This window comes from Danio rerio, chromosome 4 (assembly GCF_052040795.2).
Source record: "Danio rerio strain M-AB ecotype USA chromosome 4, GRCz13ab, whole genome shotgun sequence".
Taxonomy (NCBI): domain Eukaryota; kingdom Metazoa; phylum Chordata; class Actinopteri; order Cypriniformes; family Danionidae; genus Danio; species Danio rerio.
The window spans coordinates 23,729,090-23,741,417 of record NC_141024.2 but is presented as its reverse complement, the minus strand read 5'-3'; the positions used below and the strand labels follow the sequence as shown (position 1 = coordinate 23,741,417).

General features: G+C 36.6%; 1 protein-coding gene across 5 annotated transcripts in view; it reads left to right on the top strand.

Annotated features, from left to right (window-relative positions):
- LOC147844722 (uncharacterized) overlaps nt 1-12,328 on the top strand; it is a 101,756-nt gene that overhangs the window by 35,131 nt on the left and 54,297 nt on the right. The gene's annotated exons all lie outside the window — the stretch shown is intronic.

Here is a 12,328-nt window from a genome sequence, read left to right as displayed (position 1 = left end):
TTGAGAGTTTTGAGGCTAATACTGGACAGTAAATCAACATGTCCTTGCTTCTTATCAAGCAACTTTATAAGGTCACCACACTCAAGTTGAGTACACTCTGAAAAGGAAACTGAAAGGCTATTGAAGTTTAGCATTCAGGGTTTCCTTGGACTGAATCATTTGATGTTTTCCAAACTGCAATGTCTGCACATAGAGAACTTAACAGAGGGAAATAAAAATCTTGGTCCAAACCCACTGCATAAATTCACTTCATAATTTCGTGCGTAAACAAAGAATCTCTAAATGGCCTAAAAGTGATCACCGATTCATGCATAATTCAAGTTGTTATTTCTAGGCTTTTAGTTCATATCTGGTCATTCGAGGTCATATATGTCTAAAGTTAACTTTTCTGTGAAAAAAAAATCCATGTTTATGCATAAAAATGGACCTAAACATATTAAAATGTTATGGCTCACCCTGCAGGCCAGCCACAAAGTTTTGTCCAATTAAACTGAGAGAATGAGAATGTCCCCTCTAATACCACAAGCAACTAAATAGCTAATCTTTGGCACAAATTTGCAGCAAACTCGTGTAAACAGGCTTCTCTGCAAATATGAACAAACAGCTAATAAATTGTTTTTTGCAAAGAGCTTTCAGCACAGTCTATACCGCACCGGGGGAGGATTTTATTGCGCAGAGGTTGCTCTTTTATTATTTAGACTATTTTTTAGAACATACTGTAATCTTTTTTCTCAGAAGAGAAATAAATGAATAGGAAGCAAGAAACATGAGCAGAATTTTAATCTTATTGCAGACAAAAAAACGTAATTATATTCAATTTAATGAATAAAATCTTCTGTTCTTTGTAGAAGTAAACATAATATATAAGACACTGTTGCACACCAAAGTAGAAAAACATTTGGATTATTATTTATATTATTGTCAGCTGATGAAAATTTAGGGACGGCGCTAAAACTTTCTATTAACAACAGAGTACTCGATGTTAATATTGACCAAAAGAGACGGTTTGTTTTTCCAGAGCGTCTGGAAAAATGAATCCCTCTTTAAAATGCATTCATCAACCATCTATGTGGTTGATTTAGATGAAATGTCTTCAGGACTCATGTGCAATTTATCAGGGCGCTATGGGGGAAGGTTGCAGCAATCAATCCAATCTGTGCAATATTCGGAGAAAAAGAAAAGTTATTGATGAGGAGCCGCATGCCGAATTAAAGATTCTCCGCACAAGAGGCCTTGAGGGGGGTGGCGAGGTGATTTGTGGAAAATGAAATGTTTAAAGGAAATTGCTTGTGTTTCCTGAAGTTTAGGGCATGTTTTTCACAAATGTGACAAGACGAAGCGGAGGAGCCGGAGCAATTATTGTAGCTGTCTGCATAGATGGATGAGCAGTCGCGCTATCTTTCCCAGTAGCGCTCGCTCTGTCTCTCTCTCCACTCTCAATTGCTTTCACATTTTATCATTAATCCTCTGGATTGACTGAAAGACTAAACATACACGAGCTGATTCCAGGAAGCCTTCTAACATTAAGACCCTCAGACTCACAATAAATAGGAATAAACTATAATCAAAGTTTCAGTCTTCAAAGAATTTCTTGACATGTTTGTTTTTCCTTTGCATTAAAATAAGTATTAAGAAAAAGAAAAATACTGCAACAAACTCTTGCTCTCTTGCTATCTATTTTTAAGCATGTGCTTAGACAATACTAATTTTTTAATAACATTCTAGTTGAATAAAGTGGTGTTTTGTCTTTTATTTAAATTTCTGCTCTGATGTTTTATTGGAATTGTATTGACGTTTGGTTGTGTGTAGTTTATAGTTGATTGTACAGCTCCTTAGGTTAGCCTTAAATTGTTTTAAAGGAATAGTTTACAGAAAAAATGTAAAGACTGTAACGTGTAGTGTTTGATAGTTGAGTTCCGATGAAGGGAATTTGGCCAGGACACTGGGGTTACACTCCTACTCTTTACGAGAAGTGCCACAGGGTTTTTAATGACCACAAAGAAAGCTCGGTTTAATGTCATCTGAAAGACGGCACCCACTGACAGTATGGTGTCCCCTTCACTATACTGGGGCATTATGTCTCACACAGACCACGGATTGAGCGCCCCCTGTTGGCCTCACTAACACCACTTTCAACAGCAACCTAGTTTTCCATGTGGTCTTCCATCGAGGTACAGACCAGGCTCAGTTCTGCTTAACTTCAGTGAGCAGTGGGCTGCAGGGGGATATAGGTGTGGCAAAGTGAAAAGTCTGACATTAGTTACTCACCCTCATGTCGTTTTTGCTGAATGAAGTCATTATTTTTGTTTTATTTTATGCACAAAAGTATTCTCGTAACCTCTTAAAATTATGACTGAACCACTGATGACACATGAACTGTTTTGGTGATGTTTTTGGTACTTTTCTGGATAAAATTAGCCAAATTCTTGACTAAACTGATTGGCTGATTTATTTATTGATTGGTTGGTTGGTTGGTTGGTTGGTTGGTTGGTTGGTTGGTTGGTTGAGTGGCTTGCTGGCTGGTTGGTTGGTTTGCTGGCTAGCTGGCCGGTTGGGTGGTTGGCTCATTGGCTTATTGATTAATTGATTGATTGATTGATTGATTGATTGATTGATTGATTGATTGATTGATTTAAATACACTTATTAAGAAAGAATGGATTGAAAGAATGGAAATTGATCAAAATTGAAAAATATTCCTTGTGATGTTTTTTATTCCAATAAAAAAAAAAAGATTTTTTTTTTTTTCTGGAAGCTATGATATATGATTTTTTATATTCTTTAATGACTACACAATTTACACACGATATAACAGAGTTTGTACCAATCATATGCAGCCTTGTTTAGAATAAAAAGCTATGACCATATTGTCTTATTCTTAAATGACTAGACAATTCACATACAAACACATATAAAAACACAGTATTGTAAAATTTGTATGAAGCATATGCAGCCTTGCTGAGCATAAAAGACTCCAAGTACACAGTGTACTTGAACTAGGTCACGGTTTCTGCATGCTTGTCTGAGCCCTGGTGTGCAATTGTTTCATTTAAGGGCTTCATTTTTGCAGTACCACACATAATCTCACAATATCTGCTATTCTGCTTTTTAGCTTAAAGGAGGGATTCATTTATTATGTGCATGTAAATGCATAAGGGTTTTGTTAATAGTGTGCGTAAGATAGTCTGAGCGAGTAACGTTTTTCCTTGATGTTTCAGGTATTGCTTTGCTGATTTCCATACGCTGCTTTTGGGCATGTGTTATTTGCTGCTCCACCTCTACATTTGTCTCGCCTTCCTCTCTTCCCCTCGGCCTCACTGTTTCATTTTCAAGTATAATAGACTCAGATAATGACACATGAAAAAAAGCAACCAAGCAGCTAATTGAGATCTATTCTAGAATAGCCTTGTAGTGCCGCAGGGACCCATCCGCCAAATGTTCAACATGTCGTAGTTCATTTCGCTTTGAAATCCCAAGCAGTTTCTCCCAAAAGGGCTGTCGGCAGAGCAACTACTAGTCAGAAGGTTAATATGATATCATTTTATTAGAATATCCCTTGCAAGATCTTTCTTTGAATGAAAGTGTGTGCATTGGCATGTGTGTAAAAGGACTGCGGGCAGAGTCTATAATTAGCACAAATGCAAGGCAATGTTTGGGTGTTACACTTGGTGAGTTTGGCTCAATTAGAATGAACAAAGTGCGATTACTTTGTTAGCGTGTTTAATTTTTTAATAAAGGCCCAGTATACTTCAAACAAACTGAAATGATGTAGTTTCAAACTCAATCCATCCAAAACAAAGTTCTTTTTTAGTTTGTTTTGCCAGTTCAAAAGGCCTCACTAATGCAAACTTTTGGAGGAAACGCCTAAATACCTTTAAGCTCTTATTGGTTTGTGGCGATTACACAATCGGTGGGTGTGTTCTGGAACTCCCATCTTCCTTGAAATGCAATTCGTTCCTCCTGTTTTTTTCTCATTACACTGGGGTAGGAAAGGAGAACAACATTCAAAACAACCACACTAGCCACATCAATACACTGGAGAGTCGAATTGCAGAGCTGGTACAGATGTATTCGCACCCGCAGGGTCGGACTGGGACAAAAATTCACACCAGCCCACATTACCATACAGACATGCACATTCACTACTTATATTGGTGTACAGATGGTGAAAAAATATAAGCAGTACCATAAGTAATAGATGTCCTTCGTTGCAGCAGCCGAATTTAAACTTTTCGAGAATATTTCAGCGTCTGATTTTAGAGCCCTGTTTTTTGCTTTCTTGGAGCTTTTTGGCACTGCATTTCCTTTTTTAACGGTCTATCTCTGACAGTTAGTGTATGTTGCACTTACTGTTTGTTTGACAGTTTTGCCAGATTTTGATTAAGTTCGCTTAACCTCTGATTGGGTCGGCCCCTCTTAAAACCAGCCGGCCGTCTTCGATCAAGCCAAATGCTTAACATTTAATTGTTATCATTATAATATTTATTATTATTACTATTATCATCATCATTATCGTCATCATCATCATCATATTCACATCTTGCAAGAGATAAAAGCTGCCTGCATGTATTTATTAAATGGTCCGGCCCTTCTGGCCCTTCTGCCTCCTGCGCACCTGTATGACCACTTACATGCTGTATGAAAAGTCCACCTTGACGTGCAATGTATTTTCTATAAGAGTATAAGAGTACCTCACTATAAGAGTAAGAGGCGACCCCTGATGGATCACAGACTAAACCAAAGTTTAGTGAGTGGGTGAGTAATTTATTCTTCAATTAATAGTTACATAATAGTACGATAATATATCTTCTTAATTAATATTATACAAATAATTATCTCACTCTCCATGACATCAAAGTTAACTAGAGGCAAGGTCATGAAACTGTTGTTGTATTAATGTTGGTTTTGAAAGCCCCTAAAGGTTAGCATATATTATCATTAGCCCTTAAGTAAAAAGTACTAAAAAGCTTATTTAGTTATCACATGACTTTGCCATGTTATAAAATTCAGATGATATATTTTCATACACGTATTGATTTTGCCAAACCATTACTAGATTCCTCAGGCATTCTATATAAAATATAACCATATATATTCTTTTTTCATTTAAACTGGTTTAACTGCTACACAGTTTTTTTTCCTATAATACAATATTAATTGCGCAGTTCACATCTAGGTCTCTACAAACATAAAAATGAACATCATGTCATAGCCCATAGTTTATTTAACACATTTGACGTAAAAAGTTATTGCAAAATATAATTTCATGGCCGGTGAGAAATATTAATAACAGGCCATGGTTGTAGGGATTAAAGCTTAACAGCAGCATGATTTACTTATGTTACGCCCTGCATTTGTAATCTCCTTGGAGATCAATGTTGAAAACTGGCACTTTTCTGTTTTTCTTTTTATGTTTAAAAAACCAGAAGCCATAACTTGGCAACCCAGATTCACCCGCAATCTTCAAAACTTAACTCACCGAGCTGCGATTCTGCATCTCATCCCTCAAAATCTAATCAGTCTGTCCAGTGTCCAGTATCGGCCCACAGCAAACAGACCGAGAAATGTTCTCCTCCTCGTGGGTCATTTACCTCAACATAATTCATAGCCAACATCTGCTGTTTACAAAAGCAAAAATATTCCAGTCATCCCAACTGACAGCCACATACACAATCACAGGGAAAAAAAATAACCCTAAGCGACTCAGCTAGCAGAGTGGAAATTGTTCGGTTTTTCTGTGCTAAGGTTGAAACCCTATCAGCAAAGCAGGTGAGCCAATATATGATATGCAACATGTATCAAGGAACAAGTAATGCTGGAGACAGAACCAATATCCTGCTCTTGTGGCTCGTTGACACATCCTGAAACAAGGATTTAACCTTCAGCTGCAAAGTTCCCTCAGATATAAAAGGCTTATCATAGCCCTCCAATACAAAAACACATTCTGTCTTTGTCCTACCACGCTACTGGTGCTCCACACTAACTTTTTTCTTTTATTTTTTTCACCTGTAGTCAAATATTTTAGAAAACGTTGAACGGCTGAAGCAACTGAAGAAATATACTCTAAAATAGGTGGGTTGTTTTAACTAAAATACTGGACAAACCCAACCATTAGATTAACGATTGGGTTTGCCCATATTTTATAAGATTTTAGGTCGAAACAAGTGTAGAATCTATAAATAGTTTGCTTAAACTAGCAGCTAAAATCTAAAAAAGTTTTATTATCCAACACAAGCTTATTAAAACACGTTTCAGCCTACTCTTTTTGTGAATACTGCAATCTGATGTCTTAGAATGGTCATAGTAATGATATTATCTGCTAAAATCATACTATTTTTGTGTAGTTTGAAATTCCAATACATAGTATAATTACTTAAAGGTGCAGTCTGTAAGTTTGAAACCCAGTGGTTGAACTAGGTATTGCACACCAGGTTTTAAACACAATCAAGCGCAGGTTGCCAGATTGATGACACCAACAGCATGTGCCTGACTGTCAAGCCTAAAGGCTAATTTAAGGCTGATTTAAGTCGTGTTCTAAATAAAAGCATCGACATGCGATAGAAAGAATATTTTCCATGTTAAAAGGAGTTTTTGTTCTAACCAACACCTGAAAATTTAGGTACGGCTTCTATTTCTTACAGCTGAACAACAAAAAACTATGACAATGATCACCTCAGGTACACCTTGTGTGCTTTATTCAGTGTTAAATGCTAATAATGTGAGTTCGAATGTCATTTTACATGACATTTATTGCCATACTTTTGAAAGCAGCAGAACATAGTTCACCTCAGATCTTAAAAAATAAAATAAACCATTTGAAATCGAACTTAAGAACTGTAAAATAATGCAAACCAACACATATCAGTGATTCAGCATGTACATTTAAGAATGTTAAGTTAGGTTTAAAATGTATAAATTAGGTTATAAACCTTACCATTTCATTGGAGTGCAGTAAGTGCACTATTCTGTGCTCCTAAACGGTTGTATTTAAATTTCTGTCATGTTTCGGCTGGTGCAAAGAGCACTTGGAGCTTATGACTGCGAATCTCATCTTATAGCATGTTGTTAGGCAGCAGGGTTATAATATAATCTGATTACCTAATGTTTATGTAATGTTCATAATATTTATATTATTTTCTAATTAATAACCACCTCATGTAGAACTTTAAATCTGTGTCTCATTTCGGAGGCTGCTACTGTGCACCGGAGGTCACATTTTTAGTCACAGACGCATGCTCTAAGAGCCTTTGTGACTGAAAGAATTAAATACCTGGTTTTCCACAAAGGCAACCAATGGTGCTGAAATATAATTTAAATGACAAAACAAAGACAGAAATTCTGGCACATAATGCACATTTTCAAAGCAAATTATCTGACTTCAGCATAGTTTTTCAGATAAACAAGAATGTTGACTTCAGCATAAAGCACCTTTAATGTATTTCACATTTGCCTGTATTCAGCAATGGTTTTAAACAAAAAGTAATTTCTTTTGCTGCGGCAAATATTAAGGTTTTATCACAAGAACAAATTACCATGGGTGTGACTACTTTGAAAAAATCACAATGTATTCTGGCATTGCAGCTCACTAGGTTTGTGTGCAGAGCTGAAAACTGATTTGTAATTCATCACAATATTAACAAGTGTAATTAATGTTGACCTCTTTAGTTGGATGACTCCAGATCCACATTCCATTGAAACTCCTCAGCATTGCAGAGCTCTAATGAGCCCAGTGCATTTTCTAATTAGAAGAATAACTAATTTACTCTTGGCCCGTAACAAATGCTTAATGATAGTGCATACTTCATAAAATCTGTGCTTTGTTGGGGAAAATATCCATAATTTAGGCATTTTGATTAACGGTTGCCTCTAATTGGGCGCGAGTAATTATCGTTGAAGCATTATGTAGAAAATGCTTTACTCTGTGGCAAATGTGCTGTTAAAAATGAACACCAGGTACCTAGTTAATGATTAATTTGGCTCCTTAGTGAAAAGAAAAGCAGAGAATTACTATCAAAGAAGGTGCACATCAATCAAACTCGTCGAAGTTGAGACTAGCTATGTTGCTGTCCACCCATATGCGATTATGTTATCGCATAACAAATGTTTAATTAAAATGCCAATATTTGCATATATTTTGAAAATACACATGAAAAACTTGCTAACAGCTGAGTAGGATAAAGTTTTTAATGTACATAAACTATAATGAAAACACAGAATACATAATAAAATGCATAATTCCAGCTTGCACGTAAAAAAAAAAAAAAAAAAAAATTATGTGATTTTGTTTTAATAGATCATGTAATAAAAATGGGTTTGATGGAATGGCATTAATGGACAAACTTGTGGATTGACCACACTGTAAAACATCTGGGGCCTCATGTACGAAGACTTGCGTGGAAATCTTACGAAAACATTGCGTACGCACAAAGCTGTAAATGTGCGTACGCAGAAAAAAATTCAGATGTATGAAACAGTGCGTACGCCGAATCTCACGCATATTCTTTTGTACATCTGAATGAACGTGAAACTGAGCGCAACATGCACGAGCACAAAACCCCTCCCTGCCTCCTCCCCCGTATGAATATGCTAATGACTATGCTAATGTCAAAACCCAACGAAAAAGCAACGGCAAAAGCAAGCAAAAAGAGAAACTTTGAACAGAATGTGAAATGGAGGTGCTGCTTTCGGAGGTAGACCGGAGAAAAGCGGTGTTATTTGCAAGTTTGTTCGGCGGAATTAACAACAAAAGAAAAAAAATAGAGTGGGAGAGTTTAGCTGATACGGTTAACACAGTTGGGTCTGAACATCGCACTGAGTGCATTTAAAAAAGAAATAGTGTGGTTTATATCTGTAAAATGTTGCAGTACCCTTCGCAGTCTCAGTGGCGCACCTCATAAGAAGCATATGATCATGTACTGACACGTTCGAGCATAAACTCGGCTCGAATCCAGCGTCTGATGAATTCATTCTTCTTTTTTTTCCCCGCTACATATCAGATTTTGCCCACTATTTATCACGAGAAAGACAAGTAGGAATCATCAATAAGTTTGTGCATCATATTTTATTTGCACATTTATTGAATGGAAATGTTTCTGATTCACGCATGCAAATTCATCTTCAGATAGTGTCTTTATAGCAATGTGCGTGCAGTAGATAGCTCAGATTACATTGGGAAAACAGGCGACCGCTGCAAATTGTGCTTTAATGTTTAGCTGGTCAACTGTATGGTATGGAAATCTTACATACCTACTATATGAACCCGTCTCATACAGCTGCCATTGCAAGGATCAGACACTTTGTAGAGAATAATTTAACACAACTGCCTCTAGGAGTCGCCAATGGAAATGAAACAGACACGCACAAAAAATGTGCGTACGCCAGCCATAAAGCAGGCGTGGAGCTGCGCACATTCCCACGTTCAGTTCATTGTTAGTAAATCCAAACGTGAGCGATTCTGAGCGTGAAACCTGGCGTACGCAAAGTTTTTGTGCGTACGCAGCGTTGATACATGAGGCCCCTGGAGTGTTGTTTTAATCTTTTTAAAGTACCTCAGTCAAAGTTCGTCCTGTCTTGAGTGTCTGTGAATATCACGCCTGTAAAAGCCACCACACATTCTATGTGTTCTGTCTTCTGAAAAACAAGCAATTTATTATATAAGAAAAATGGCCTACACTGACTTCTCCTACAACAGCAAATGACATTTTACTTTTTGATATTTGGTGCCAGTTTATCAGGAAATGACTCTTTGTTCTCTTTGACTCGGTTGAAAATGCTGCTTTATTTGCAAATATTAAAGTTTTGCGAATAAGTCTAATTAGCATTTTTGAATGGAAGCTACATTTTCTCATTTCAAGAGTTTACACTTAGCTTATGATTGATTATAATGTGTTTGGCATGCTGTCCCAAAAGAGAGCCCTGAGCTCATGAGATCCTCGAGCCCAGAGCTCCCTCCCGTGGCAGGGCAAGAGGGAAGTTTGAGCTCAAGTAGATCTTGAAACTCCCCAGCTGTAGTAGCTATTGAACAAATAGGGATTAAAGAGATAAGTACTTACTAGGAACATGTCTACTGACTTGGATTAGTCATTTACCTTAAGTTGCGTGTTTTTGGACGGTGGGAGGAAACTGGGGGACCAGGGGGAAACCCACGCGAGCACGGGGAGAACATGTAAACTCTGCACAGAAACGTTGACTGGCTTGGTAAGGACTAGAACCAGTGACGTTCTTGCTGTGAAGCAACAGTGCTAACCACTGGGCCACCGTGCCACCCATCTATGAAAAGAGGAGGAGTAGGGATTGAAGGGGGATTCTTTAAAACGAAGATGGCTGTGGTATGGAATTTAGGGTATTTATAGTGACTTAGGAATTATCTGATTGATGAATCATGAATTGGCAAATGCAGGACCAGCTGTGGTCAATCATAAGCACGTGATCCTCTCGAAATTAGTTTATAAATAAACTTCACTTAAGATTGTTGTGAGGTTGTTGTGGAAAATGTACATTAAAAACTCATTTTCCTTTTCTTTTGAATTAGTCCCTTATTTATCAGTGATCGCCACATCAGAATAAACCACCAACTAATCCAGCATATTTTTTACACAGCAGATGCCCTTCCAGCAGCAACTAAGTACTGTAATAAACTTCTTGCTGACAGCACTACCTACTGCGCCACCGCATTGCCCCTTACTGAATTTAATTTTACTAAAAACTATTAAATTATGTTAATACAACTTAATTTGTTTAGATATAACAATTTTATTTACAGTTTAAGAAACCAAAATATTACATTTATATTTGTTTACATCACATATGTTTACATTAAAAATATCTACTTTACTCTGGCACTACTTCATTATGAAACTCTGGGTTTATTTACATGGATTTATAGTAAAATGATATTATGATTAAGATGTTTGCATAAGTTTTTTTTTTTTTTTAATCTTGAGACTAATCTATTCATGTTCCGATTTATCTTACATAGTACATAGATCAATTAACGACACATGTCAGTACATCCCCTTGGAATGCTATACAGTGTCTGATGTTCCTTCCAGAATTTCTCCTAAAATTGCATCTTCATTATGGTACCATATACAAAAGCATCAAGTGCAGTTAATTATTTGTGATCCTATCTAATCAAACAGACAGTGGTGGATTCAGATGCATGCTCAAAGATATATTTGTTTGCCGTCAAACTGCTGTGTGCATTCTGTAACAAAACATAGCAAAAAGTCTCAGGGGAATTAAGATTTGTGGATGTTTATACGCTGAACTTTAGCCATGTGACTAAAATAGTAACACTCCACATTAATTTAATAAAATTTGTGTTTACTTGGAGTATAAAGTTACAGAGGTAATAACAAATCTTTGCGGCAGATTCTTGAACAGATTATTATCTTAATCATGTTAATGTTGGAATAATGCTGTCATTCAATCATGAGAACAAAAATCATCCTAATATGAGCAATTCACACCATATTAAAGAAATATTCCAGACAAGTTTCTCTTGTAAAATGATGTATAAACGGCTTGAAAAGAGCGAGCAAATGTCATGGAAACCGATCCCCTATCTGAGTTTCCTGAGCATCTTCATTATGCCAGTATGAAGCTATAAGCATGTTTGTTCCACTCTTTTAATATTCTCCCAGTTATCTGCTTTCCCAGCAGATGCATCACGCTAGTGTCTCGCCCGTGGCGTCTTGATCCTCATTAGAATGCAGCTTCACTGCACCTGACAGTCATCATCATGTGTGTTAAAAGCTGTAAAAGATGTGTTTTAGATTGTTGCAAATCGTTTGTATGATCTGCATTAAATCGTTTAGCATAATGTGTGTGATTTAGATTGTTGCCTAATTTGATAAGACTGTTTATTTATGCATTTATGGTTTTGCCAATAAAACATATATACAAAACAATATAAATTAATAATTTTTTTTCAGAAAATATGTCAAATACACAAAAACATAAATAAGACTGTATAAGAAAATGTCACAAAAGAAGATAAGCATTCTGCAACAGTTATGGCTCATCATAATAAAACTCAAATATTACTTAAGTAATTAATAATTGAATAGTACCTTAACAGGGACTTAGTCAGTACGAAGTTTAAATGGACCAGTTTCTTCTTCTGCCGGATCATAGTGTCTATCTTAGCATGCATTCCTGGTTTTATGGTTTTATATTCATGGTTCAGATATTGTTTCCCAGTGTTGGGTTGCGGCTGTAAGGGCATCCGCTGTGTAAAACATATGCTGGATAAGTTGGCGGTTCATTCCGCTCTGGCGACCCCAAATCAATAAAGGGACTAAGGAGAAAGAAGAAGATTCAGATAT